This window comes from Etheostoma spectabile, chromosome 20, assembly GCF_008692095.1.
Source record: "Etheostoma spectabile isolate EspeVRDwgs_2016 chromosome 20, UIUC_Espe_1.0, whole genome shotgun sequence".
Lineage (NCBI taxonomy): Eukaryota > Metazoa > Chordata > Actinopteri > Perciformes > Percidae > Etheostoma > Etheostoma spectabile.
In genome coordinates, this window is record NC_045752.1 from 8,713,737 (window position 1) to 8,737,444 (window position 23,708).

At 41.3% G+C, this 23,708-nt stretch overlaps 1 long non-coding RNA gene across 2 annotated transcripts in view; it reads right to left on the minus strand.

Annotated features, from left to right (window-relative positions):
• The window catches only part of LOC116670602 (uncharacterized), an 88,673-nt gene that overhangs the window by 32,495 nt on the left and 32,470 nt on the right, over window positions 1-23,708 (minus strand). The window contains exon 5 of one of the 2 annotated variants that reach the window (XR_004327063.1): window positions 10,076-10,300. The exons of the other annotated variant lie outside the window; for it this stretch is intronic. This is a non-coding gene — a long non-coding RNA (uncharacterized LOC116670602). The remainder of the gene's footprint in view (window positions 1-10,075; window positions 10,301-23,708) is intronic. 2 annotated transcript variants of the gene reach the window in all.

Consider the following 23,708-nt stretch of genomic DNA (forward strand, 5'->3'; position numbering starts at 1 on the left):
AACATCCATTTCAATAGTACACATACTATATGTACACACGTATGCACGCATGCACGAGGCTGAGAAAAGACACATTTTCATTTGTTCTCAACATTATGTCAGTATGTTTTGTGAACATTCATTTGAATGGTACACATACTGTACGCATACTATATGTACACAGGTATGGACGCACACACAGTCTCACACACATAGGAAACATAAATAAACACACTTACCCAGACAGTAGTATCACTGTCTAGGACAATCATCCAAAAAGTGCTAAGCTCTATTACTTTTAATTATTCCTGACATCCTCTTGCTTTAATCTACACAAAGCACGTGCAAACGAGCTGTTACACTCTGCCTCCAAGAAAGGGGGACAGGAGAGGACGGCAGGCTGCCTGACTGCCTGCTGAGAAGGCCTTCTCTGTGCATGACATGGACATGGGCTTCAGTGACCCGGCTGGCGCTCGCCTACGTCTCCTCGCCGGCTGAAGGCTCTGGGGCCGCCATGTGGCATCTGCTGCCATGGGGCTGGGCCTGGCCCTCTGTTCACCAGGCCTGTCTGTAGAGCCATAGCACATATCTGGGACCTGGCGCTGTGTTACCAACCAAACCAATTCTACAGAGGAAGTGGCAAGGTCACCCCTCGCTCTGCCTGAAAGACCTCCACCTGCCACATTCTGCTGGGCTGTCATACTACGCAGAAAGAGGTGGGGGTTGGAGTGGGGGTACGTTGTTCAAAATTCAAAAAGGTAATCCATTGTGCACACTGTTTCCATACAAAACATTATTCACTGCAGTGATATATCTAATAAATAAACAATGTGCAAATTATGTAAAAAGCATTATGCTAATTAGAGAAAGGGTGAATTTTGTGGCCGGAGTGTAGCCTGACAATTTACTCTGAAAGAACATCTACACCATACTGGTGCTCAATAGCTGACGATTTATCATGATCTGTGTGACATCAATAGTCTGAGCCAATATGGTGAAGTTGGTGATAGGACGCATTCATAATGGTAGCTATTCCCTGGTGAGGGAAGGGGGCGTGTTTACCCCTGAAGGTTACTTCTTGTAAATCCTTGCATAGTTTATTCAAATAGTGCCTTAACCATGGTCTCCAGGATTTCCCCCTTACAGCAAGCAAAGCATGACCTTTACATTTGACGCTTGACAGTTCTTCAGATTCGCCCAACCAGAACAGATTAATGCATATTTATGTTTGGTACTGAGCAGTGGATGCTCTTTATCTCTTGGAGAACAAAAGACAGAGAGCACTTTGCAGACACACACGTGTGCACAGTCTGCATCCATAAATGTAAAAACACATAAACATTATCTGAATATTGAAGATTTGACCTGGCAGAAACAAACAATGCTTACATTGTTTAAAATGTAGGGTGTACTCAATATAGCACCACCTTAAAAAAATAGTTGATCAGACAAAAGATTACTAAACCATATACATTCAACGAATTCAATTTTTCATGCTGCTTCCTAGTGTTCATGTTGCAATGAATAGGCAATAGGCAGGTTACTGTATGGTTTTTACATAGTTGGTCCATTTTACACACTGGCACCTGGTTGTGGGAGGATGCAGCCAAGATAATCTATTTAGATTGGCTAGGTTGAAGGCTGTCATTTATCATGAGCGTATAGCCCCCTCCTCAGATGGCAGTCTTACTGCTCCAGCCAACCAGAGTCTAAGTCCAATGGCCTTTACGTCTGCCACAGTGTATAGATGACTATGAATCTCTCCAGTCTGGTCAGAGGCATAAAATTCCACAGCACAAGGAAGGACCTGGCAAACATGTAGATTTCACTAAGACAACATCAGCCTTCTTTTTCTCGCTCAATACCACTCCTTGAAAAGCCCATTCCCAAGATAGTAAAGGAATCTGTATTTAAAAATACTTTAGTTGAAAATATTTTGCTGTCACACTCTGTTATAAAAAGGGTCACATTTAAACACAATACAGGAAATTAAAGAGAGATCAAAATAGGCAGATGTAAGGACACAACAGCAGAAAATAGCAAGGATATTAGCCTTCTTATTTCTGCCTACGCTGTTCTATTTGTGCAACAGTAAATAATTTCCTTTCATGCTCATACACCCTCTTCATGCTGTGTGTATGGTTGTGTATGTTTCTCTGTGTGTAAGAGAGAGAGAGAGAGAAAGAGAGAGAGCAATAGACAGAGAGAGCCTGCATGTCTGTGCATTTACACACATCGTATAGACTTAAGGTTAGCTGGGTAAGGTCCAAGGAAACAAGGTGCTGCAGCCTAAACACAGGCAGCCTTTCACCTCCATCTTATCAAGGTCTGAGATGAGAGGCAGGACAGAATTAGAAATCTCACCCCCTTCAGATGGAAAGCAACTGGGAGCCAATAGAGAGCTCACATGCAGCAGCAGTAGCCCTGTAGCTCTTATTCATAATGTAGCTATAGCATGTTCCAGCAAACTGGAACAGGTATTAAATCAGCGCTTGGTTTAGACAAAATAATAACACCATTGACAAATGGCTTGCGGATGAAGATAAAAGTGCAGATCACGTACAGTTTCACAAAACGCTATTTCTGCAGAACAATTCTGCATCATTACCAAGCCACCAACTACCTCAGTTATTTGGACAAAGTAACCTCCACGCCTCAGTACCCAGAGTTCTCTGGCGCAGCAAAAATCTAAGCGGCCACATGTGTGGGAGCGCAGAAATAGTGCACCATTAAAAGGTCCTGACTCACCTTGTTTTAAGTGCAAGGTCTAATTGCCAGCCTCTTTTCCAGAGGGCCAGAGCAGCAGCTGGCAGCAGGCTGGATCTACAGGGATAGCCATTAACGATGGTGTAGCTAGCAAGGAAACAAGGCCTGCAGACCCTGGATCCCTCACAGACAGTCACTCTATTCTGAGACGGGCAAACACCACAGGAGACAAATACACAGAGAATGCCCTCTGTGACTTCTCACCATACGTTTGACTCATAAATGGTGCTATTATTCTAGCTCTGGTTCGGGCAATCTTAAGTGTCTCATATAAAAGGAGCCATTTTTCAGTATGCAGTACCCAGTTGGTTAGTAATTCAAATTAGGAACCCTTAAGCCCTGTGCAATTCACCAGAGACTAATTTTTGCAAGATATTAAAAGTCGTGATAAAGATGAACAGCTGCGTGTTTTTTCTTCTTCAGGTGATACATTGTTGCTGTAAAAGGTTAACAACTGTAATGGGGCTTATTTTAGACAAATCAGACAATAACCATTTGTATTCAATGCAGAGTACAGCGTGTTCTCTGAGAATGATCTCTCTCTTGCTTTCTCTTGCAGTCTTTTGTTTTGCAAATTTTTTCCTCACTTTTCACACTAGGAGTGTTGGAGGTGTTTGAAGGTTAGATGCAGTCAGATACAGATGATCGATGAAATGATGCATTTATGAAAGATTGCTCACAATACTGTAGATTGGAGGTAGGCAGAGACACAGCCAAAGAAAACACACAGTGGACAGGAGCTCAGGTTTCCAGTTACAGTACTTTGTGTTCAGGGCACGGATGGGAGAATGTACAAGGTTTATATACACTCCAGAGCCTCCAGGGTTTTAGCCCACAATTTACAGTGGACCCCCTCTTTAGGGCACCGTTGACCACATACACGTCAGGGGCAGGAGGCCGTCCCACACAGTGCAAACACAGCACACTGTTGCCTTTCTTTCTCTGCTGGCCTCACATCGCAAAAACACCCAACACAGAGGTGTAACTGACTCCCACACTGGCTTGCTTACTGTCTCACCTACATGCACCCTCACTCAATTACTCTCATTCCACAAAACGCCAAACCTGCAAGGAGGTTCTCAAGGAGGATTTCAGTTTCTGCAACAGTGTAAATGGCCCCAGCTTAGAGATGCTATACCCCAGCTACTTAATCCAACGTCTGCCACATTGCAGGTGTGCTGAGAAAATTGCCTGAAAAAGCACAGATTTTAAACCTGCATATGTGGTATAACAGCAGAAATGCTGAGACTCTGTCCAGCTGGCCTTTTAAAAGTCACAGGCACCAGTGAGGGCTAGGACAACGCCATTTGTCATAGCATCAGCAAATTCAATAATTAATGGGCCGTATCCTATCACAGCTCTCCAGTTCAACCCCCCACCCCCCCCTTCCTTAGTCTCCGTCCCCCCGTGTTGGGGAGCATATTGTAGTCTCTCTCAGTGGTCTACAATGAACATTTAATTCCTCATCATTAAGAGATGTCCAGTTGCACCCAGACACTTATTTGCTCTCAATGACAAATGTACACACTCACTGTTCACATTCACATGGGAGCACTTGAAGCATCCATCCCAGAGGGAACCAGCATGTGAAATGCAGTAATTGTCATTATCTGCATGTGCTTTGGCACAGAGGGTGAAGATCGTAATGCTTCTTTGTATTAGCCGTGCTTGATTACTGTGATGTGTTCATGAATTAATTTGAGTTCTGATGAATAAATTATATAAGCTTAACCATAAATAAGAAGAGAGATTGTGTCTGATGCGCACAGTTAAACATGTGCATTTTTGCCTTTGAATGTTAATTTGTATGCAAAGAAGCGAGAATGTGTGTGTGTGTGTGTGTGTGTGTGTGTGTTTGCGGAGGTCTATGTAAGCGCACATGCATCTGTGCACGTGAGACTGAGCGTATGTGACCCTGGATTTGATCAGCTGTAGCAGGCTCGGTGTTTACAAGGCCGAAGGAACAATGACAGTGTGTGATTAGGGGCAGGCAGGCCAACAGGGCCCGTCCCAAACACAGCTGGCACCAGGAGAGTGCGAGGTGAGCTGGGAACCACCACATCCCTTTTGATTAATGTAAGAGCAAGCGTGGGAGACTGGGAGGATGGCGGCACTGTGCCCCTTGTTGCTCTGCTCCTGCCAAGGAGGTGCATGTAGGTGAGGAAGGTCCACCATTGGCCCACATGTCTCACTGTTCGGCGCATGTGTGAGTTGTGATACGGTTGACAGTCAAAGGGAGTTATACATGCTTAATTAAATCTTCAGTCCCATGACCTTTAATTTCTGAAAGAGGCTATTCTGAGAGTTAAACTTAAGGTGGAAACCAAGTTGTGTATCCTCATGTAAAGACTTACTTTAAAGTTCCAAGAATTAGCACAAATACAGGCTCAGATTTTAAGATTTGGCCAGCAATTGTTTTCCCTGGTATTTTAATTTGACCTGATAACTGTCAGGTCTTTGTGAATTCTGACCTTACAACAAAAGTGTGCTATCTTGAATTGGTGCAAAACCATAATTAAAATGTTTTAAATGAAACAGGGACAAGAATAAACAAATAATTTTGTCAGAACTAAAAACAGAGAAACATCCTGTTTTTTTAAGTTTTAGAATGCAGCACTTTGATTGCATACAAGCCCTTCAAAAAAACAACTAGTTGTGAAAAATCTGTGTCTGGGCACCAGTGTATGGCCTCTCCTCTTCATCGGTGTCCTCTTCTTTACCCTGTGACCCCACAGATCAATAGAGTACCGCATCTTTGGGGAGAATCTATGGGCACAATCAACCAGTGTGAAAATGTCAGCCTCCCCCTCCCTCGGTTTCTTTGAAGCTGACATTTAAGCTGTTACTAGAGGGGGGATTCACTATAGTACATCACATCAAAGACAACATACAATGCCACTATATGCAGGGTCAGAAATGTGTTGAATCATGTAATACGGACCCAGTCTCATACTTTGTATAGTCAGAAAACTGTAAGGAGACACAGTACGAGGAAGCCAGACATTTTCTCCTTCGGGATATCATAAGTGTGCTCTGCTGCAGCCAGCATTACAACTACCCTGGATGCTGTCTCTAAGAGACCACATTCCCTTTTCTGCATCTTCACCACCTCTCCACCCTCTTCCCCAGGTGGCTGTGGGGCCGGCCTGTCTGAAATGTGATAGGCATAATCCCATTTAGCTTAATTGCATCTGCGGGAGAGCAGCCCTATGTGTCCCATAGCGTGCCTACCGAACCCCTTAGAACACATTATACACACATATCACACAGAAACCTCAAACATGTGCACGCACAGGCCTGCATGCTCTTGCAGGGCTCCAGCGTGTCACATGTACTACACTGCAAGGTCCCCGTATGGTTCTTTTGTTTTGTTTTCTCCTCATCGATAAATGCTCCATAACTGAGACACAGATCTCTTTCTCTCTCAAACACATGCAGGTGGGGGTCAGCGCCCAGTCTGCATTAGTGCACTCAAAACAGCGAAGCCAGACAAGCAAGTTAAAAGATGGGTGCTACAGTAAATAGCCTAATGGAAAGACTAAGGGTTTAATATTTGCATGCTCGTGTGCATCTGCCCTAGGGGGGGCTGTGGTCCAATGGGTGAAGGGAGATGATGCTGCTATAGGGAGATCTGGGGAGTGGTCCACTGCAGTGGAAGCCATAATGAGACTGTATTCTCCCAGGCTACTGCTCGCCTATTATTCACACTAGAGTAGAGAGGGCATAGGCATTAGGGCCAGTGGCATAGCAGCACATTAATGATCATGTTAGAGTCCAAATGGCAATCCAGTGGCATCTATGAAATTGTCATTATCATTTCCCATGATGTAGTTAATTTAGAATATGTGCAAGTACACGCTAGTCTTTGATACATGCTGAAATCTGCATCATGCATGATGTGTTTCATGATATTTAGACAATTCTACACCTTTTTCTATTCTACTCTGTTATATTCTAGCACGTGTTCATGCATGTTTTTTATGTGTCCATTTTGCAGGGAGGCTGTGACATATTGAGCTCTAACAGGCCACAGATCAATCTGCAACACAAAGGAAATCAATGCCCCGGAACTGAGTTACTCCGATGGGTTGAGAGCAGATCATTAGATTTTCAGTTGAATAAAGGACCATTACCATAAAACCAAGTCTCCTGTGGTGGAATTTGGTTGCATCCCAGGAATATAATAGTTATGTTCAAGATACAGATCATCACAAAAATTGTTACTGGCAGTGGATAATAATCACAATAATGACTTCTTCAGTTACAACAGTCACTGTCTGGTATTTTCTATTAAATGGTATGCTATCACTGCAACCAAGCTTGTGGAAAAGAAAAATCCATGTGAGTCAAAATCTGTGAAATGAAACTATTATCTCGAAAATAATAAATAGGCACACTCTGCATAATGCGGTATCACACATATAGCGTGCCATTCAGTACATCATATTCATACATCATGTATTAAGTCCCATATGTTCACATTGGAGATAGGGACGAGAGAATGCTCAATCACCTGTTATTCTTAAGTATGGATAAAACCGCAACACCGATTTCAAATCAAACAGCTTGAGTGTACCTCTTCTGTATAAGAAGAGCCACTATAATACAGAATCTCCAGCTGTTCCTTTATCCCCTACTCTATTCAGTCATTAAAACTTTCACATCTTTTCAAACAACTGTTGAGAAAGTTGCCACGTGCTGATGTCTAAACAGTAAAAACAATTCACAAGGAGAAAAAAAAGTGGGGAAGGGACGGAAAAATATGTAAGATGTGAGAGGTATTGGGGGAAACAGAGAGCTTGAGATGACATCCATTGAAGTTTCCATATTGTAGTAGTATTCATTTCTTTAGGTTGTTTTCAAAGGCTTTAATTCTATGTTTGATAAGTATGCGGTGTGTGTGGATTTGTGGATTTTTATGTACTCTACATGTACTGTATATACACATGCATGTGTGACCTACGGGTCCTCGAGTCAAGGTTTGTGTGGGTGCAAATTCGATTACACTCAAGTTAAAGCAATTTCTTGTGGAATTCAATTCTTGTCCTCCGTTGCAGGTGAGCTCCCCGCGGACATCTGTGTCTTCTCAAAGAAATAAAGCACCTATAAACAGCAGCCTTAAAGGAGGGAACTAGAGCCAAAATGCAATTAATATGCAAATCCAGGGGGAGACTTAATGGGGAGCCTTAACAAACATTCGTGTGTTGGGAGATAAGGCTGTTTTCAGGTTGTTTTCCTCTAACCTCTGCCTGTCCAAAGTCAAAGCCTTGGGGAGCTAAAACTCTTGAAAAGGCGTGGATGTTGTTGGTAATGGATTATTGCACTGTGAGAAGTAGGGCAGTCTAGGGCTATCTTTTAGAGCGCACAATGTTCGTCATGTCACACAGTCATGCAAAATGGCAGTCGGCTAACTAAAACAATTTACTTCTTCCTTTTATGTTATTCTGTGTCTTTTTTTCAAGGGTTGAGCAATTTGCTCTGAATCCCACCCGAGTTTGCCATGAATGCGGGTAAGGGGGAGCGGAGGAAAGGAGGATGGAGGGGAGGAGAGGTAGAATGAGCAGCCTGAGGCGAGAGGAAGAGGACAGCAGAGAGAGAGGGTGAGAGCATGCATTCAGATGTGGAATTCATTTGCCATTCTAAGGCCCGGTCATACTTCAAGAGGCTTAGGCGAGATGTGGAGAAGGCAGAGATGAGGCCTCTGATGTGGAATGACATGCCTGATGATAGAGGGAGAGGAGAAAGAGAGAGACTGCTATGAATCACAGTGATAGAGGAATAGTGAGACCAACAGTTTGCAAAAGGGGGAGAGATGAGAAAGAAAGATGGACGGGATTGGGCTCCAGTCCTACGGGTCGATGCTGCAGTCGAGGCCACAGCAGTGCTGTCTGATGGATCTAAGTCCCTGGGGACTCTGCCCTCTTTTCCATCTCTCCATCCCCCCTTCCCCTACCCTAATGATTCATCCACCACCTCCGAAATGCCTGCGCCTCCACCATGATTCACACCCACTCCCCGAGCTAAATTATCGCTGCGGTCCCTTGGAGAGCTCCATCACTCTCCCTCCATCTTCGGTTATCATCAAACAAGTATATGAGCTGAGACCGGCGCCTGATTGCATTGAAGAGCCCAGCTCAGCAGTTTTTATGAGACAACGCGCGTTTCATCGCACACTCAAACTTACACACCGCTGGCTTTGATGACACTTTTGCAGGAGTTTTCCATCTTAAAATGCTTGAGTGTTTACAAGTGATGACGCAGAGTCAATTTAGTGGAGGGCAGTGTAATTCCACAGGCAGGACGCTATAAATGTTGATTAGATGAAGGTTGAGCGGAATATCTAATCATCAGGGACCCATTGGTATTCTTTTACACAACAGTTATTTCATGTGGCCTCGGTGGTAGAGAGCATGACGGCAACAACTCAAGTTCACGTTCTGCACCGTCGGGAAAGTTGACAAATGGAGTGATGTGAAAAGGGCCTTGATTATTTGATCAAAGATCCAAAGGTCCCAGCTTGATGATAACAAATGTTAACAGTTAGCCATCAATGTAGGCCAATGTAAAGGATTCGTTCAACCATATTCCAAAAACAGAAACGTATTTTCTCACTCATCCCAAAAGATATCTAGCATACCTGTGGTTTTGATTTATATGTGCCTAGGTTTTTCAGTGAATTGGATTCCCTCATTACCCATGATGCCATAAAGAATACTCTGGCTACACCCTTTCTTTAGTAGAAAGTAGTTCTAATGAAAATTGCTAGAAATTAAGATATGTGGGTATACAGATTAAGGTAACACTAATGGTGGTTTGCTGTTGAATACAGGCTTGACACTCAGGATGGAGGTGTTGCAACATTTTAATTTCTCCAATACTTTGGTTAATGACCAATAACACTTAATCCCATCAGCATCAGCAGATGTTAGCATGCTAAAACGCTAAACTAATAGTAAACATGGTGAACATTATACCTGTTAACATATTAGCATTTTCACTGTAAGTATATTAGCATGCTAACATTAGCATTTACCTTAAAGTACCACTGTGTCTAAGCACAGCCACACAGCCTCAATGCTCACAATCACAAAATAAATTCCATTGCCTCCGTTAGACTCTCTGTTGTATTGGGGTGGAAGCAAAAATCTCAGAGACAGATCTTTGATCTAAAACAAATACCTGTTTATTTGTAATTTGGGTAAACCAACCCTTTAATGCATCTTCTACACAGAAGCACAGACTTCTGTCACGCCACATTCACACACACTGATACAGAGGGGGGTGATCTGGCATGTACTGGCCCCATGATTAAAGTGTATTGGGCTCTCACCTGCCCAAGTCCAATCAGGGCCTGTACTGATTGCAGCAGCTTGCTGGAGACAAGGGATGTAAGACAGGGGGGTCTGGGGGCTCCATCACTGGTGAAGTGACACTGTGGTGGTGCCATGGCAGGGCAGCAGGAAGCTGTAGCCCCGGGGAGGCTCTAGCTCAGCTCTCCTCTCCATTCCTCTCTGGCCAGACGGGGCAAATCAATCATCTCCAAAGATGTCAGCATCTGCCCAAGCAATTTCAGATTGGAATAAATGGCAGATGGGGATGTTGTTCCCTCTGTTTAATCAGTTCCACCAAATGTGGTTTTATCTCTTATAAAATGAAACCATCTGTAGCATGTAGGTGTAAGGATCAAGTGAGGGAGGACAGAGGGAGAGAGTGACAGAGGGAGAGATGTGTGTTTAGTGTGTGTGTGTGTGTGTGTGTGTGTGTGTGTGTGTGTGTGTGTGTGTGTGTGTGTGTGTGTGTGTGTGTGTGTGTGTGTGTGTGTGTGTGTGTGTGTGTGTGTGCGTGCGTGCATGTGTGTGGTGACAGAGCAGAAAAAAAGATGGAACACTGTGAAACAGAAGCAGAATAGTGGGAGTGAAATAGGAAAAAAGAGAAGCACTTATCCATTAAAAAGAGGGAAAATGTAATCTTACTGCGAGCTCACACCTCCACTCTAATCTCCTCTTTCTCCCTCACAGGAGTACCACCCAGGGGCCATCACCATTATATCTAGACCCATCTATTTCCTTCTCCGCCTCCAACCAGACACTGGGGCTGTAATTTGGTCCCCCTAGCCCCAGCCGAGGCACACACATGCCTGATAAATCCCTTTGTTTTTAACCAGGGATGATAGTGTGTAAGCATTATAGCTCTCAAAGCTCTTGCTTTAGGGATCGTCTTGGTAACACTTTACTTTGGAATGGCCTTATTCCAACGTGCAGTACACTATGGTAAAGTCTTAGTAGGGTACACAATAAAACTGTGTTTCAGTGAAAATCCTTTGATTACATTAAGTTAGTGCAAAATGCAAAGCAGCAAAAATGTCAAAACAAGCAGCTACATCTGCACACTTGCTCTTACACAGTGTTGTTACACCCTCGTAAGCACATTATGCACAAGAGACTTCCATTAGGCGCAATAAAAGTGTTACTAGGGTTTTATCCAAGATGGAGAAAAGGGAAGGAAGGAATATAGGTGGCAGGGGAGATTGAGAGAGATACTGTAGTTAACTGTGTTCCACTGTGTGCATTCTTCACATGTTCTGCCTTATAGCTGTCACTGATGAACGTTTGACTAATTCACTGGAGACTTCAGCGAGACATTTTTACTCTCAAATCACTCACATCCCTAAAGAAAAGCCAGCATACAGTATGTGGAATGATTTCACATGCAGACACCGTCTCTGAATTGCATGTATTTCAAAATTTTATGCTCATTTTAAAACAGTTTGAAATAAATAAATGCATAAACACAGATGACAAATTTGAGAGAACAATTTGAAATTAAATTAAAGGATCTTAAGGAAAAAAAAAAAGACTGGAAGGCAGTCGACTCTTTCTAGACTGCCAACATTAGGATTACACCCCTAGCCAACAACAAGTGATGGGCAAACTGTTCTTTGATCATTTTCTCAGCCAATCATTTAGCCTTATTTTTCCATTTGGCAAAATAGGCTACTTGTAAATCTTAATTGTTTTAGATTCATGACAATTATGATAATCAAAGTAAAACTGATAAACACATACATGTCAATAATATTATATATGATAATATTTGTGTAGAAAATAGATAAAATAAAATAAATTAAATGCAAATCAAAGTGTTTGTCTGGATTTGTCAGATTTGGGGGAAATAGCTCCCTTTTTTTATCTTAAATCCAAATTAAGAAAAGTAAATAGGCATAGGAATATAGGAAATATTTATGTAAATCTTTTACATTTAATTCTATAACAATAGATAATTTTAAATTGTTTGTCAAACAGACTGTTCATTATAATTAAATAACCTAATTATAAGCATTAAATCAGTACAAATTAAATACAGTCTGCTGTATTTATTCCCTTTTTTGTGAAGGAATAATTTCAAATGATTGAAGTTTCCATATTCCACATGTTTGTCAATTATTAGTTTATGCGGACACTTTCATTCAGAACTGTTGAATCATCATAAAACTGGATTAAAAGGATACATTTTTGTGAAATGTTTCTGCTTTAAGCCTGCATAATCCTAAAGAAAGTTTAGGGACAAAATGTCCTTTAACATTCCCCAGATGTTCTGTACAACTAGTAAGGATATTTCATGAGCAAAGATTTTATTTCTATTTCTATGTCCAAACCATAGCATACAGTCTATGGTCCACACATTTAAGAATAACTGTATGTCATTTTCTTTTATATTTAAAATAGGATACTATAAAATGCTGTTAGTAAGATACAATGAATTAAATGTATATGTCTTAAATATGGTAGCAAACTTTCATTGCAATTGATTGCCATTGGAGTCCAGTACACTACAGTAATCCTGCTCTTACAGTACACACACACACACACACACACACACACACACACACACACACACACACACAAACCACCCCACCACACACACAACACACCACACACACACACACACACACACACAACAGCAGTAAATGCCATTTAACACATCAGAAATGTGTTCCTTTTGAATAAAGACTTTCTATCTAGCCACCTGTTAGTTACTGTAGTTGTATTTGCTGAGGCTGAGGACCTAAGTTCTTATGTGCACTGCACATAGCCTTTTCATTCATTGCAGAGTAAGATATACGGTCCTGCATCTACTCTAATATATAAGCTGCTTTAATATTATTAGACATGTAAAATATCTTCAGTAAATACTCTGAATGCCCCATTTATCTGTATTTCTGTGTTGCAGTGGCAGAGAAAATACCACAATATACAGTTTTTGCTTCACTTGTGATTGAGTACACCCCCCCCCACCCCCCCCCCCCCCCCCCCCCCCCATAACAAAAGGGTTGTAATCACATTTTCTGCTCAGTTTCAAGAGGCAAGCTACTGACACTTCCTCCATCCTACGGAGACCCTGTCCCTGTCGTACACCCTATAATGTAATGAGATGTATTGCAATTACATATACAAATAGTATATGCATTACAAGCTGGGCTCTATTATTTCCTAAGATGACTTAGACTCTATGCTTAGTGCTAAATGGACACAATGTGAACCTGCTGTATAGGGAAAGCACGGGTTCACAACCACTCTATTTTCTAGTCTAGCTTTATTCATTTTTATTATTAACACGGACCAAAAGGGCTTCCAGTATTACAGCGACAAAGACACCATCCAAAACTAGCATTTTAAATTGGTGTCAAGTGAAGCTCGTCCTTCTTCAAAAATGTTTTTACTTATGAGTCAACAGAAGGCAATGCACAATGGATGCACATGAGCAGGAAAGAGCTGTGCACAGATAAATTAACAATTAAACAAATATCACGGAGTGAATCAATATCTCTCTATTTTACTCTCTGTCTATTCTATTCTTTCACCAATTGGGATAAAAGGGCTTCAGAGATGGTTTGTTAATTAGACTGTCTAGACGTTGCTCGACTGCGTTCAGTACAGCTGGCCAATTGGAGATTGTTGCACATAAGTGTATGTGACCATTAAAAGGATATCAGGCCAATCCTATCATGTGTGACAAATCAGATCCAGTTATATTGGAAAGTAAAGAGGGGATACAAGAGAAAGGTAACAAAAAAGAGACCAAGTGGGCTGCAACCAGTAAACCGATTCATTATATTCACTAGGGGTGGGAATCACCAGAGGCCTCACGATACAATATTGCAATTTAAAACATATTGCAATATTCTGCGCGATATATTGCAGTTTATTACATTTTTTACAACTTCCAGTTTTTACAAATTTCAAATTATGTCCCCAAAAGGAAACTTCGCGTTGACATTGGCACATTGGTTTTATCTAAAAAGATAAATTTTTCTGTCTGTTCAGCTCACTTCAATTGTACTGCTGCCAAATGGAATTGCCAAGCAGACAAACTGATTAACACAAATATAATAAAAGATCAAAACTTGGCGTCTGTGTATCGATACAGTATTGCCACTGAAAATATTGCGATACTACGCTGTATCAATTTTTTTCCCCACCCATAATATTCACCTTACATTTGCTGCAGTTAAAAAACATTTCCATTTCTTGATTGAAGAATACTGTCAGGAGGGGTAACATGTCTGTTTGACAGGACAGAGTGGTTATCAGTCATGTACTGATATCAGTCATTACTGAGTCATGTACTGATAACCCATACAAACGGGTCCCAGAATTCCTCAGCCTGCAAATAGAGCCCAATAGCTGCTGCTAGACATTCAGATGCACGGTCTGAATAATCACCTTGTAAAACCATCCTTGCTCGTCTTTTGTGTCGGCCATGTTCGTTATTCTCTTTCTAGCTTTGCGAGACATGCAACCAATTTGGGCTCCGGCAGGACAGTCAGGTAGGCAGGAGCTGAACAGAACAGAACAGCCAGCCATACATATGGATCAGGTCGACAGGCTAAGCCTTAATGGCCTCCCTCTGGAATCTAAAACACTGGCACAGGCCAGAGAGGAGCTCCTGAGGGAAATCAGAATACCAGCAGCCATTCAGGTCAGCTTGTACGTGTTCGCTGCTTGTAACAGCTCCATTTTCCTCCCCCACCCACTCACAACAAGAGAGACAGAAAGCCTTCTTTGAGGTGATTTATACACTTGCATTATGTATTGAGTGGAAAACATTGTTGACCACTTTATGGAATCCAATTGGGTTTTCTGTTGAGTTCTGTGATGCGTACCAGGGTGAAATGTGGTTTGGGTGAAGGGATTGATTATGTGTGAAGACAAAGTGCTGCTCTGGCCGTCGGAGGAGTGTTTTTACAATAATACAAATTTTATAGTCGTACAGTGTACGGTATTTCTGCTTTCTTGAAAACTGAGCAGGAAAGAAGCAGACAGGATGTACTTTGAGTAAGCGACTTTTTCCCCTTTTTGTTACTCAACATTGCCAGTGATCTCTCCAACGTATACACACAAAGCCAACGGGGGGCTTATGAATTGTTGAAAGTCCTTCAAAGAAATGCAGGGACTGATTGACTCAGGGTATTGCGACATAACATTACTCTTGAAATGCTTTGCATATTTTAGACTGTGAGGGATGGATATTGGTTTCTCTTAGTCTCACTTACAAAACATGCTTTTTTGCCTCTCTCCTCAATTATTTTTTTTAACTGTTACTCTGCATACGTCAGAGTTGACAGAAATTGAACCCAATTTGTGTCCCATCAAAAGTGGTGGGTGTTTTGTGGAGAACAAAGGGCTTTATCCGCTCTAGTTAAAGAATGCTGATAATGTGACTTTCATAAGCATGACTTGTGACCTTGCTGAAGTGCCATTCCTCCCCACACAGCCATCATATCAATACTGCCTATGTCTTCACCACTCAAACACTGTTAAACTATAGCTTGTGACAAGGGCAAAGAATTGCTAGCTATAAAGAAATGCTGTGTTATCCATGAGAGAGATGATTGTATAACTATGATTGCATTGTTACGCTGAGAAGAACTAGAATTCTTAAGATGATATTTTACAAAAAGGCGTGTAGAAATCTCAAAATCCATTTTGTCTGTGCACAGAGAGCTCACAAGAACAAGAATATTGCCTGTCAAAGCATCAGATTAGCTAGAGAGTAGCTTAGTTTACAAAAAACATAGGACAGACTTTGTGAGAAAAGCAAGATACAAGTTCAGACCTGCAAAAATGACCACAATGTGGATGTAAAAATGTTAATTTGGACAAAGAAGCTCAAAGTAATATTGCAAGTGTACAGAACAGAAAAGAAATTGCTTTCCAGCAGCTTCACAGATTGGAATCTGGTTCTTTCGTTTTTTTGGAGTCAAACTTTAGAAGACAGCGGGTCACATTCACAAACACTGTTTGAATTACAAACATTGAGAAACATGAATTCCATTTCAGAGTAGATTCTCTCTGCTCTGCACTGATAGCTGTGTGTGTGTGTGTGTGTGTGTGTGTGTGTGTGTGTGTGTGTGTGTGTGTGTGTGTGTGTGTGTGTGTGTGTGTGTGTGTGTGTGTGTGTGTGTGTGTGTTCATCCATACTTCTTCGACTCAACACATCATTGATGGACTCCAACCGGTCACCCCTTTTCTCCTCACTCTCCATCCAGCCATCAATTCCCATCATCATGCTTTTATTCTGGCTTTATTGCTGTCCACTGTGTGTGTTTAGATGTGTGTGCCTGTGTGCTATGAATGAGGCAGGGATGGTTATGTCTTGACGCAGCAGCAGCAGCAGCAGCAGTAGCGGCAGCCTGTGGAAACAAAGGCAGGGTGATTTATAGCCCCGTACTGAGAACATAAATCACACCTGCAGCGCCGCGCCTTTAAACGCCCTGCGTCCTGACAGCATTTACCTTTTATAAATGATTGGGCTGAACCTCCCATGGAGCCTGAGACCACAAAGCTCACTCACTCCCCATCTAACTCTTCCTTTGTTTCACCTCTCTTTCTCCCTCCCTCTGTCTCATTTCAATTTTCTGTCCGTATTCATCCTACACTTCATCCTGTCCCCTTCTCCGGCATCTCTCCACTTCTGCCTTCTCTGTCTCTGTCTAAATTTTGCCCCCTCTTTCTTCTTCTCCCTTCCATCCTACTTCCTATCTTTCCCCACCATGGCCTCCTTTTCTCAATTTTCAGAGGATGATGGGATGCTCCCAGTGGCGTCTCGCTCTGCGCTCATCCAGTGTCTACGTCTGTAAGGGATATATAGCTAAAGCTGCTCAAAAGACGCCAGCACTGACTGCCACCACATCCACGGCCGTTAAGGAAATGAATGTGTCAGTCTTGGCCCTATCTGCCTTCCTCATGACCACTTTTGTGTGTGGCAAATACATAGGGTGAGGGAGGTTTGTGGGATAAACGGCATACACACATTATGCCACACCTGTGAATCATGGAAGGAGTGTGAGGCAGGGAATACACAGCCCCAGCTGCAGGAGTGTGGCTACAGATAAAGGTGACGTCTTGAGGCCATTACTTATCCGGCACAGCAGCAAAGGTTTGCAGATATTATACCTGCTGTCTCCACATAATAGCTCTGGGTTGGGAGCCACACACTCACATTTGGATACACACAAGACAGGGGTGCACATACACACACAAACAGAACAAGCACAAACAGCACGGTATACGACAGGCCCACACAAATTCCGACACGCAAATTTATACACACATCCTTGCTGCTAAATCACAAACACACACACAGACGCACACTGTGCGATACCTTGGCTCACTGAGTTTAAACAGATGAAAGAGCTGATAAATGAAATCTGACTTAACAGTTTAAAATGCAGCACTGCAGCACTGCAAGCATCAGTAGAACAAAACGACAATATTTCTCAAAGCTGCCACAGTAACACAACCAGCAGGAGCTGGTTTGTTTTAAGATCTCACTTTTCTCAGGAACACTGCATGTAGCCTGGTACAGTGTGAGAAGGAATGTTTTCTGTGTAAATTGAAAATTGATTTGAGTGTAAAACATAGGAAATAACTTTCCCTATGTTACAAATAGTCCTAGCACATTAGGTACTCATTATCAAAGTCGCAGCAATGTAAAAAAAAAAATGCAAATTTGAGGTGTCTTCACAAGCCGGCTATTCAGTGAATTAAAAAAATATAAAATAAAACAACCGTGTGGGGATGCATTTGCCACAATAGTTGCTGTTCCATGTATGTAATTAAAGTACCACTATCAGTTCTAAGCACCTGCATAGCTGTAAGGATTTTCACTGTAAATGGAAAAATTCATCATGGATTCATACCATCCATGCATTAGCGCTTCATTTAGTCCCAATTCCATCTGTTAAATCCTTACACACTTGATCTTCTCCCTGTAGTGCGGGGTTCTCATACAGTTCCAACTTCTCATGGCAGCGAATAAAAAAGAGAGACCCGGACAGACAAGATGAATCGAAACCCAGCCAGTCATTTCAGCTCCAGTTTGAATGTGACAGTTGTTCTTTGTATTTGCGTTGGACGGTCTACAGTGGAAACGAGAGATGCCCTGCAAATGTGAGCTATTCCGCTGCCAGGATGCCGGTTGTTCTACTGTAACTGAGCAGGAGCCTGTGTGTTTGCAGGAAATAAAAACCAGAACTCTCGCAGCGATAGAGCTTTGCAGATATCCTCAAGGTCTAAAGAGATTTTTTTTTTTGTAACAGTGAATCATAGTATATGTTTTATTGAAAGAGACAGTAAATGGCAATGCTTTGTGAATTAGCAAGAACATGGTTAGGGCTTTACGTTGTTGGCAGAAAAGAGCTGTTATGTATACTGTTAAGATGCTGATCATCAGGGAGGGAGACGAAGGACTGTGGCTTGTTATGGAACACACTTGCACAAGATTGACAGTTATGACTTTTTTCCCTTTGTGGAACACATGAACAAAAATGACTCACTCAGTAAGAGAGACTAATAATTGTGTTCAGTAACAAAGAGGAAAAACAAATTCACACATGCTTTTCCTCTGAGAACAAGCCAAACCCTTCATGAAGGCTAAGAGGCTAATGTTTGGCTGCTGTTAGCATGCCCTCTGTTAGTCCTGCAGAGAGGCCTTGCATGTAGCAAACCTGACCTCCATGTGGAAAACTACTCGTCGACACGGAGCAGGAAGTCTACTCCCCTGAACCTAACCTCGCTTTGTCTGAGGTAAGGTGTCAGGAGAAGCAATGGTCCACTGTTTTACCAAGCTGGATACACACCCCACCTCCACTGTTTTCTGCCCTGGGTTAATTGGTTGATTGTTGCCCTAGGCTATGGAGGAGTCTGTGGGGCACTTCAAGCCTTGCAGTCGCAAGGGCATATAAACATTCAGATGGTATTAATTAACTATTCATAGGAGTCTAGCCCCGGCTCGAGGTATGCGTTTACCTCATCTTCATCACCCCCAGAAATATCTCCTTTTATAGTTACTAAAGGCTACACCTCTCCAACTTCATGAATAAAGGTTGAGTTATTTAAGCTATGCAGTCAAATCAATGGCAACCTTGCCCAGTTTGGTACAAACATTTACACAGATGACATGTTTTTGGCGACGCAAATAGAAAATAGGTTAATGTGACAGATGTGTTACAATGAAAGTTTGACAAATTCACTTTGCCAAAGCCTCATAAAACAATTTTTTTTTAAAACGCACTACGTGAGTAAATGTTGACAGTAGCTTGGAATGTATGAAAATACAACCCTTTGATGGTTGAATCTGATACTTTGTAAAGGCACAAGCTATAATTTAAGGAGATGCTTTGCTTTGAGATTAAAAAATTGAATTTTTTTTAAAAAGCACCATTTGACCTTTGCCAGTTTTGAGGTCCATCGTGCTGATTAAATAGAAATTCCTTCTCGATCAAGGAGTTACTCTTCTTAAATCACTCTTTTCTAAGGAGTTTGTGGCTTCATATCAGGCAGCAGCTACTCCTGGTGATGACTAAGGTGAAGCTGCCCTAATACAAACCCATCATTAACCATTAGTGGAATATTGTATAACAAGACTGGACCATATCAGCTTCTAAGGGTCCATAAAACTCCTTGCCGTTCCATGCAGTGCTGATTACATAGGGCATGGTAACAGTGCAGATGTTAAGATGTCAGGTCATCTTAACCTCAACCTCTACAATGTCAGGCTGAGCTCTAACAGCTCCAAGACTCGCCACAACCCAGCAAATCACATAGCTTCAAGCTCATAGCAGAAGAAAGTAAAGAATTAGTAGAGGCAAATAATTGTAACCAAACATTTTAATGAGTATGCACTGACTGGTATAGTATATACAATCATATCCACTCTTACACACACAGCACCACTGTGATAGCACAATATTTGTATGTTAACGCTGGCTGTTTACAATGAGTTTAGGCTCTCCTCCCCCTACCCCTCCCCCTCCTGCACCTGCTGAAGTCTCCAGCCCTCCGCTATAGCGCGTATACATTATGTGGCTCAACATCACAGTTAAAGAAATATATAAATACATATAAATACTGGCACTGGAACACGTTTTCTCCCTCCCTCCCATCCCTCCTCTCCCCTACACTGAGAAGTAATGAGGGGCTACCTGTAATTACAAGCAGCTGCTGTCTTCCCTGACGAACGCTAATTGCCAATAATGATTTTGGAGAGCTGTAAAAATTCACCGGCTGACGCTCTCGTTCTCGCTCTCTCTCTCTATGGTTTGTGGTGGCAGAGAAGGAGAGAGAGGTAGAGAGAGAGACAAAATTAAAGAAAAGGAGAAGAGAGAGAAAGAAAGAGAGCGAGAGAGGAGTTGGTGGGTTTATGCTCTCCCTGCCTGTGTCACAGTCGGGAGTGCAGTTAGCTAATTTCTGTTGCTGACATATCAGAACTCTCAGTCGCCTGTTTGCCATCTCTCTCCCTCTCTGTCTTTCTCACCTGTTTGCCATCTCCTTCATGGGCTGATAACAGCTTTATTAGAGCCATAATGTGCAGGTGGAAGTTTAAAGGTCCTGTATGAGCACAGCGAGGAACAGAGGGGAGTGTAGACGGGAAGGCTTGGGTGAACGGGTGAGGTGCCTAATAAGCCACATGCATAATTAAAAGACAACGATGCCACTAATTAATGAATGCTTGTGTTTAGCTGCGCGTTGTAATGGAGACGGCGTCAACGTGTGAGAGTCTGTCTGAGGGAAATTGAATTAGCAAAATGAAGGAGAGGAAGAGTGGCGGAGGTAGGGGGACTGATGCATCCAGTATAATGTAAGGAGCTGTTCTGTACTCTTACTTTTCTCATATTTTAAGTATATTCTATTCTATACACTAAGTAAATCAGAAGATCAGGAAGATTTGTTTGCAACGGGCTTTTGAAATCACGGTTAAGTGTCTCACTCTAACTGTTCAATTGATTTGCCATTTCTATCTTTCTTCATCCACTGACACTGAAAGTAGGAGGCTCTCTGTTTGAAACAGAAAGGAGAAAAAAAAGAAAAAAAAAACTTTTCATCTTTATCAGCACCGGTATTGAGTGCCTTCTTGTCTCAAAGATAACAGTTCAATAACAGAGTGGACAAACACGTTGATAGGGCTGCATCATTGCATAAAGTCCACACACGAGTTTGCTGGTCAGTTTTACAGCAGACAATCTCTGAGCTGTTATCAAAGATATTATAAAGCCGACAGAAAAAACAAGAGTTCCCACCATTCATGAAACAAATATAGACTGTCGTCCTCTCAGAGTAATCACAGAACATGCAATTAGTGAATCACTTATTACTCATTAACTAAACTAGTATTGCTCTTTTGTTTTAGAATGATTAACAAAGCCACTAGAGTATGATCGGAATTTATACACAAAGGAAAATGGTTCTTTCTACAACTATTTTGATAATCTATTAATCATATAATAGATTTTTCAATAATCTTTTTTCAAAAACTACATTTTCAGATTCCAGGTTGTAATTTAGTTTTTATTTATTGGGAATTGAATATCTAGGAATTTTAGACTGTTATGTGGACAAAACAGAATATTTAAAAACGTGACCTTGGACATTTTTCAGTATTTGATGAATAATCAGGAAAATAATCAGCAAATCAACCAATGATGAAAACATTATCATTAATTAAAACATTAAACTATATGTAAACTAACTTTACTGTCATGGCACAAGCAAGTCCTACCTACTACCTACTACCTTTTCAAAGTCTCTCCCAAAAAGGGGTTTAGATTAGCTACAGTTTTCAGATTAAAGAAATGAATAGAAGATGCAGCTGACAACACACAAGGGAGTTCAGAACAAGTGGTTTTTAAATAGGGGTTTTGCACATAAATATCAAACCTGTCAAAATATATAAAAGAAAGATAAAGGCTGGACAACAGAGTATACAAGAACAGGGCTAGCCTTCTGAAGATGGTCCAAGGTGGCCGTAGTAAAAAATGTATCTGAAATGTTAAAGTCTGTAAACATAATTTAAAGAAAGAGTGTTTTAATTATGTAAACCGTTCAAATTTGTATTTTTCTTTGTCAAAATGATACTTAAATTGAATTATCCCAATCAGAATTGACCAAGCTTCCTACAAAACCAACGTGAAGTAGTTGTATCGACCGAATTGATTCTAACCATCAAGGTAAAGATTTATATCACAGAGCTTAACAATGGCATCTACTTTTAAATAAATGAAGACAAAATGCTTTACTTTTAATGCTGTGATTTTTCTAGTATGATAAACAATTGATTTATTTTCATATTATTATATATTGGTCAAATGTTTCAAGATCTTAAATCAAGATCTTATTATTCACTACCCAAAGTTGTATTATTTGAAAATGTAAATTATTTTAAAAGGCAAAATATAAGCACAATTTTTTATACCAGATAAACTAGACACTTCAACATGTGGATATTTTCTCTGTAAATCCAATTTTATTTTTTGTTTTATATTTTATTTTACTATGGGCTGAATATGAAAGGGGCTGCCTTCAGTTAACACACCTAATCATCAGTAGCTCCTCTCTGACATATATTTATTCCCTCTCTGCTTTGATCAAGAACTGCTGTTTTTTTGGACGTCTATGGTTGTGTAAGAGACCTTTGAACACCCTGAACTGTGGGAACCTTGTGCAATAAAAAGGTGCTTATCTTATCTTAGCTGCCTTGACTAGTTTACATGTTTATTGTTGAGCATTCAGTGTTCAGTAATTATTACACCACTTTGAGTTTTTTCTCTGTGGGAAGATTGTCATGGCATGGACTCAGGTTGATGCCATAATAAAAATCCAAGATTTTTTATGTATTTTTTTTAAATGCAGAAGAGAATATTACTTTGAGCTTTCGGGAGGCAATAAAACAATATGATATCACACTGTTTGATTGGCTCATTGTTTTCCTTGTTATGTTGCATAATACCCAGCGGCTGCATCCAACTTCTTACCTCCTTATTCTCTCTCTTTAATGTAGGCAACCTGGAAAAGCTGCTTGTAATGATTTCATTGTTTGGAGAGCTCAGGCAATTCTCTCCTTTGAATACACTGATGTCATGACAGTTCTGAATACATTCCCAACATGTGGAAAAAGGCACTATGAAATTACATTTTTGGATTTAGTCTCCCTTTGCACACCATTACATACATTCTCAGATTGCAAATTGCTTTTATCCTCCCAGATGCAGTCTAACTGATCCTAAGCAACTGTTTGACTCTGCGTAGAGAAAGATGATTTGACAAACTAACAAATAAGTTGGAATTGCTGAAAAAAACGTAAATACATTCAAACTAACATTCAAAGCAAACTGCCTCATCTCATACAGTGTGTGGACTTCGTCTTTCTGTGTGGGCTGGTGCAAAGCTTCTAACAGGCTGAACCAGTTCAGGCATATTCCCCACAGCCAGCTACTTTGGATTTGAATATGGTGCCTGATATTTGGTATGTAATAAGGGGCCTGCAGCCTTTCCCTCTCAGTGAGCAGTAAGGGCCTGTCTTCCTGATAATACCATGCATGGATAACTGAGTGAGACGCCATCAGATACTGAAAGCAGCAGGCTTAAGGGAAATGAAATTTATTTGGAGGCAAGAGAGTGAGGGCG